The following is a 7157-nucleotide window of genomic DNA, read 5'->3' as shown; positions in this document are numbered from 1 at the left end:
TGTAAACTTCTAACTGATGGGCAAATTTGAGACAGATAGCTCAATCATTGTAAGCACTGTATCATTGTAACAACTGTTATTTATTTCACTGGGAATGACTTCCTAGCAGGGATTGCCGTCTGAATTTGTTAATCTTTCTGTTTCCCCCACCTTTTAAATTGAAACAAGTTTCCAGTCCTCATGGCTGTGAAGAAAAATGTGAAAGCTGCATGGGAATGTTTCTACTAAAGGAAATTGACCAGCAAAAAAGCAGAGTGAGATTTATTGCTTCCTTTTGCAGATCTTTAGTACCGCTCCTGGCAGGGGGTTCGAGAAAAAGGTACTAGGCCGGCTCCTGAAAAATATTTTATTGTAGAATTTCCAGACCTCTGCTCTTCCCACAAACTGTGGGAAATGATGTGAGAGGGTAAGCTTCCCAGAGTCACAAGATTTTCACATGGCTTGGCTGATTTTTGTTTGTTTGTGAAATGGAAAAAGCAAAGGAAACAGAACTTTGTAAATTTTAAAGTGTCAGGCTTTGAGTCTCTCTGTAAGCAAAAGCAGCTGACGGATTGTCTCCTTGTCTCACTGGCAAAATCCTGAATGAAAAAGCAGGAGGAGGTGGAAGGCAGAAAACCTTAATATAGCTGATGGGTTGGCCGGTGTGGAGTTCTTCTTGCGGAATAGAAAGGGCTTCACTTGTGCCAAGGCTGAGCCCTGGAATCTACTTTCAGCACCAGTACCCAAAATGAGGAATGCCAGTTATAAGAAAAACACCTCTGAGCATGCACAAAGTACCTTTCCTTTCATCACCAAGTAACCACACACTGACCTTACACATTTAGGATTAAGAAACAGGATTTGTGAGGCAGACAAGGTGGATTTTCCTTTTTAAAAAGTCCTAGCATGAGGAACTGAAGGATGTGAGGAAATTTAACCCAGCTGTCTGTTTCTGTCCAATAAAGCCAGGGAGGGCACCTTGAATGCCCTTGGCTGTAACCACATACTATGCCAAGGCAATAGCAGCAGCTCAGTAATCTGGGCTAGAAGCAGGGGTGGATCTGCTATGAAACTAATGAAGTTTACACTTCAGGGTCCCTAATCCCGGAGGGACCCCAGAAGCGACTGAGGGTCTGGAGCAGTCAGCAAAAGTCAGCAAAAGTTGGCAACAGGACCACCAGTACCTCCAGCTATGAACAGAAACCTGAGTTTTGAGGTTTCAAGACTCCAGGCTGAGATATATAACCCTTTCACCCTGCTTGTTTCGTATTTACTTCCCTCCCTAAAAATCCCTTCCTTTTAATTTCATTACACTTCAGCTAGCGGGGAAATCCAGTTCTTGTTATTATTTGCTCAAGGGCTTCACCGATCTCGGGCTAGGGTGGGGTAGGAAAGTAATTGCAATAATCCTTAATACAAAACACAAGCCGTTTCATTTTTAAAATAGGGTTTTCGGATGGGGGAGGGTGGAGACAGCAAGAAAACAACCTGCTTCCTCGGCCACCAAACACTCGGCTCCATACATTCAGATCTGCCTCCTCCACCAGAGGAGAAACAGCTGGGAAAGTTCAGTAAGTAGGGAATGAGACGCTTAATCTTAGGGTTGTGAATTTGAGCCCCATGTTGGGCAAAAGATTCTGGCATTGCAGGGGATTGGACTAGGTTGTGCTCCCTTCCAGCTCTGATTAATACCCTAAAAATACTGTGGGGAGAAATTGAGAGGGGATTTTCCTGACAAGCGATGACAGTTCTGTATTTCAAAAAAAATATGTTACGATTTCAGTTAAAATCACAGGCAACAGCAGCCGGAATGCACAACACGAGAGAAGTGCAAATACAATCAAATCGAAATGTATAAGGCCCAGGTTGCAAAGGAGACAGGTGTACAACACACCCTCTTCTCTGCCCCACACAATTGGGCCATCTCTTTGGAATCCTGGCTCGGCCTGCTTCTCTGGCTTCTGGGAACTGCTCCCGCCTCCCCCTGCCTGAGCTTTCCCCCGAGGCGAAGAGAGTGGCAGGCGAGAGAGAGAGAAGTGGGTGTGGGAAAGCAGCAGGTGTCTTCAGCATTTGGCAATTGCTCAATGGACAGCGTGTTGCATGAAACGCACATGGCAGGTCCAGCCACGAGCCAGCTGCTTTGTGGGATCTCCTCCTTCGTGCCCAGAAGGGAAATGTCGGCCTACTAATTTGGGGCTGGCTAAGTTGCCTTCTCCTGCTCGGGTACTCCGACGCCACCCGCGTTCACATTTAATCCTCAAGCTTTTCCGGAAGGTTTGGGCTACCGAGCTTATCCACATCGCTAAGTTTGTTGAGATTTACTTGCACACACACATGTACCTCGTCTTGGACAATTTGGGTCATGGCTGTTTTCTGGGGCCCGAGGCTATTTTGACACTGCACTTTTGGCCTTGTGCCGTTCTCCTACAGCGAAAGCAGTTCCTCAGCAAAGGTCACAAGAAAATGAGAGAAAGGGAGTCTGCGCATGGGGACTGGCTACTGTTGTTAGCCAGCAATCACTCTGGATGCTGCTGTTTTCATGTGGATTGCGAGTGTCCAGTGCGCTAGTTCAGTTTCGAAGGCATGCTGAAAACCCATGGGCAGGAGAGTGACTGCATGAGCATCGCCAAAAAAGCAAAAAAGAGGACAAGAAAGGGTGCAGATTTGCATAAAAATTACTCATGCTCCTTTATATGTATACACACAAATTTAGAAATGACAGCTATAATTTACCATATTTTTCGCTCCATAAGACGCACCTAGTTTTTAGAGGGGGAATGCAAGAAAAAAAATTCTTTAAAGGGAGCGTGAGCAGAGCCTGTATGCATCCCAGGCTCTGCTCAGCGCTCCCTTTCACGAGCCGCGTGGAGTGTGTGTGCGGCACTTGTAGGCTTTTCCCCGAGGAAGGAGAAGGGCAGCACTTCACTGAGGGGTTGCCCTTCTCCCTCCTCGGGGAAAAGCCCCCACATGCTCCGCGCGGCTCTTTAACAGGAGTGTGGCTCTTGCTGGCTTTTGTGGGAGGTGGGGGAAGGGACAGAGCGCGGCTAAGCCAGAAGTTAGAACAGCAAGAGGGAGCGCTGCGCAGCGATCCCTCTTGCTGTTCTGGCTTCTGGGATAGCTGCGCAGCCTGCATTTGCTCCATAAGACGCACAAACATTTCCCCTTACTTTTTAGGAGGGAAAAAGTGTGTCTTATAGAACGAAAAATACGGTAAATAGAAACACAATACTTCTCACCATAGTGGGAGATCCTGTGATGACATGCCATGTGTGTGCACCTGGAAGGGACCACAAGAATAATCTAGTCCCACACCCTGCAGTGCGGGACTATTTTGCCCAACATGGGACTCGAACCCACAACCCTGAAATTAAGAGTCTCATGCTCTACTGACTGAGCTATTCCTCTTTTCTTAGGGTTCTTTATCTTTAAACTGTACTTGGAATGGACAGCCCTTCAAAAAGAGGACTTTCCCCCATAAAACAGGGCACTCGGCCACCCTCAGGGGCAGGAAAGCACCAAGAACTGGACTTCATAATATATGGGTAAATTGTCCTGGAAATCATGCTGCGAACTCAAGTCATGGCTCAGCTCACCAGGGCTTAGCTTTCTTCAAATGCCTCAGAATGTAAAAGGTGATAGGAAAGATAACAACACTCGTAGTGTTTCCCCCCCTCTCACCATGACTAAGCATAACCTGCCTACAAACATTTTTATCACCACTGAGTTACCACAGCCTGGTTACCAGCATTTAGAACAGGGAGCAGCAGGGACTGTAAAGTCCTCAAACTTGTTTTCAGCCAACTCACTGATTCTCAAATCATGCATTCTTCTATGCTAGCTGAGGGATGCCTCTGAGCATGAGCCTTTCCCTCACTAGACAACCTCCGCAAATAAACATGATCCGAGGGAAGGATTTCCAGGTGAAAGCATGATAGGTTCCAGATAGATTTTAACCCCTAGTTGTTCACCCTGTTTTTAGAATGAAAATAAAGCTTTGAATAACACTGTACTTCACTACAGCCCAGCCCCTGCACCCAGCATCCTGAATTTGAGGATCTGTTGCCACCTCTGAGTTTCCCAAACTTGAGACACCAGTTGTTTTTTTACTACAATTCCCATTATCCCTGACCACTGGTCCTGCTAGCTAGAGATGATGGGAGCTGCAGTCCAAAAGCAGCTGAAGACCCAAGTTTGGGAAACCCAGGCCTAACTAATGAGAAGAATAAGGGTTTTCAGAAGAAGAACCCAACGCCAAAAATAAAAATAAAAAAATCAAGATCCATAGCCTAGTCCATACCATGCCCAGGTTTAGTTTAAAACTGAAGCCAATCCAAGCTTGTAAAAAGACATAATCACTGGAAAGGCCTTTGTTGCTCTGCTAGGGGGCAGGGAGAGCACATTAAGAGAGCAGAGCCATTAGTTATTCCCTTCCCCTTAGTGTTTGTGTGTGTGTGTGTGTAAAAAGGATTCTTCCTTCGGGCAGAGTTATGTTTTTAACAAGCGTTTCCCAAGCAATTGTTGTTATATATTCTTTTCCTCTCTCCTTTTCTGGCCTGGACATGTCTGGACACCTTCTTGCTGTGAGGCTGCACGAGATCCCACACAATTTCTCTCTCTCCAAACATCCTCCCTCATGCCATTCTAGACAACGTTCATGCTGTGTGTTGGGGAAAAGGGCAGGTGGAGCCAAGGATATTGCCACAAGACAAAAAGAGCAAGGGAGAAACCCCTACTGGGCAGGAGGCAACATGGTTGAACTTTCCAGGTGGGGTCATTAATGAGGAAGAAAAATGCTAAGATTGTGGGGTGTGGGAAGAGGCTTTGAAGAGCTGGAACAAATTGGGGATTGGGTGGGAAAGAGTCTCCAGTCCATTCTCCTAAATCTGATTGGCCTGCAAAACTTCAAGTCTGAATTCTGCTATTTGGAATATAGTTAGCAGAATACTATATTATTATATTGGGATGCTGTTGGACTTGTGGGGGGGCATACAAAGGGTTGTAGCCAGATAAGTTGTACTCAAAGTAGACACATTGACATCAAAACGATTGACTTCAATGGGTCTACTCTATGACTAAGATACAACCAAAAGACTGGATTTTGGCAATACGATAGTTTACATGACTGTCTCCAAATATGTATCAAGAAAACTCTATACGGAGCTTTGTGTGTGTGTGTGTTTTTAAAGACCACCCTTTCGAAATTGGGTTTCAAAAATCCCATCCATCAAATTTAACGTTTTTGCGAAACTGCGTTTCATTGAAATTTGTGTGGTGACTGAGAGATTAGTGTAACAGGTGCCTCAGTGGGCTAAGGATGTAGACAAAGAACGCAATACATTTTGTGCTGCAGAAAAAAGAATCTCGGGACACCTCCCATTTGGTACAAATAGAAATACAGTTAATTGTGTATTTTGAATTTGAACCCTTTCCTTCAAATTCAGTTCCTTGTGAGTAGGAACCCTACATACTGCTATTTTAACAAACAAAGCGGAAATGCATACAATTGCTTCACTGTGCAACATTTTAGGTCTGGTGTGTGCGGTATTTTTTTTAACAGGGATTACAAATGCAATAATATGATGAACTCTTGAAATACAGCTAAAAATGTTGCGTCTCAAACATCAACAGAGAGAGCTCACCTATAGTCAGATACATATGCTTCAGTACAGGGATAATTTTAAGACATGAGGGTTTTTTTATCACAGGTAAGTTCTGTGCATCAGTGATTGAGGCATAATTTCTTACCCAAAATTTCTGTTTTCAAACCACTTGAGAATTTTGAGCTGAGTGAAGGGAAAGATCCATGCCACCAATCCACCCAATGCAATCCATGTGCGTACAGCAAGTACACAATATCAGTGTGGTAATATGCTCATTGGCCTGGTTTTCACATCACAGTAAGACAAACTATGGCTTAGCATGAATGAGCTTTTCTCCCCTCCAAACAAATCACAAGCTGTAACCAATGTTTACTGTGTGTGGTTTGTTTAGAGAGACAAACCATGTATTTGTGTTTGCATGTAACAACTAGCCAAACCATGGCTTAACTCCCAGTAGCACAGCAGAAGCAGGGGAGGAACACAACACTTGTGATTTTCTAACTGTGCACCAGCACAACTGCTCATCTGTTCTTAGCCCTTGTTTAGCTTAGCATTACATGTAAACAAGGCCATTATGTGTGTTCTCCCTACACCTTCCCTCCCACTTAAGGACGATTCCTCTGCACAAACAACAATGTGGGTATAGTTTAGCTTTTCAGTACTCCCATAGTGCTCTTGGTATGCGCCACTGAAATGCTTTTAAGCTCTGCTTTACAACAATGAGGGCTAGAAACTTCCTTATTGTTGAACAGGACAGCAATGTAACTCCATAGAATTAACTGTGTGACTGCCTAGCACTAATAAGTCCTTGCTCTTCCACTGTAAGCTACAAGCAGAATTGCAATAGATTTTCCATGGTCCTGAAGACATTGAACTTTTTCTGTATGTTCATCAGGGAAGCCACTTTTCTAAAATGGCCAGAAAGGTTCCCCCCCCTCTTTTTAAAAATTAGCATTATAGTGTTATAGCACTGCAACACACTATTTTAAGCAGTATTTCACTAATATTTTAATATTTTTTTAAAAACTGGATCAGAAATGTAGCTTGGAAGCATTTAATTAGGAGGGAGGGTGTGCACTTCTAAAATGGCAGTGACTTGAAACAGCTTTCTTCTTAGTATTTTTTTATTAGCATGAGAGTCTTATAGTGCTATGGCACTTTAATTTAAGCAGCATTTGGCTCATTTTTTAAAAGTTAAATAATATATATATATATATAGCCAGAAAAGTGTATTTTCACTAATTAACAGCTCAATTAAAAAGGGTTATAAAACCCAGACTCGTTCACCTGCTGGATACATCACTGTCCATGTTGACACAACACTTCTAAAAAAGATGGAAGGGTAATGCTAAGGGCACCTACAGTCTTCTGTCCTTCTAAGAAAATGATAGATTTTCTATAGTAAGAAAAGACAGAAGAAACACAAGGAAGATTATAAATGGATAACAATGCTGTATTGGACACACATACACACACACCCAAATGTGAATGAACAGGGCATTATTCCACACTAAACACCTAGTACGGAAGCAGCTGATATGTCTGCGTTCAATTTGGATTTTGCAACTCCTTAAGAGT

This window comes from Podarcis raffonei, chromosome 13, assembly GCF_027172205.1.
Source record: "Podarcis raffonei isolate rPodRaf1 chromosome 13, rPodRaf1.pri, whole genome shotgun sequence".
Taxonomy (NCBI): Eukaryota; Metazoa; Chordata; class Lepidosauria; order Squamata; family Lacertidae; genus Podarcis; species Podarcis raffonei.
Note: the sequence above shows the minus strand (reverse complement) of the source record.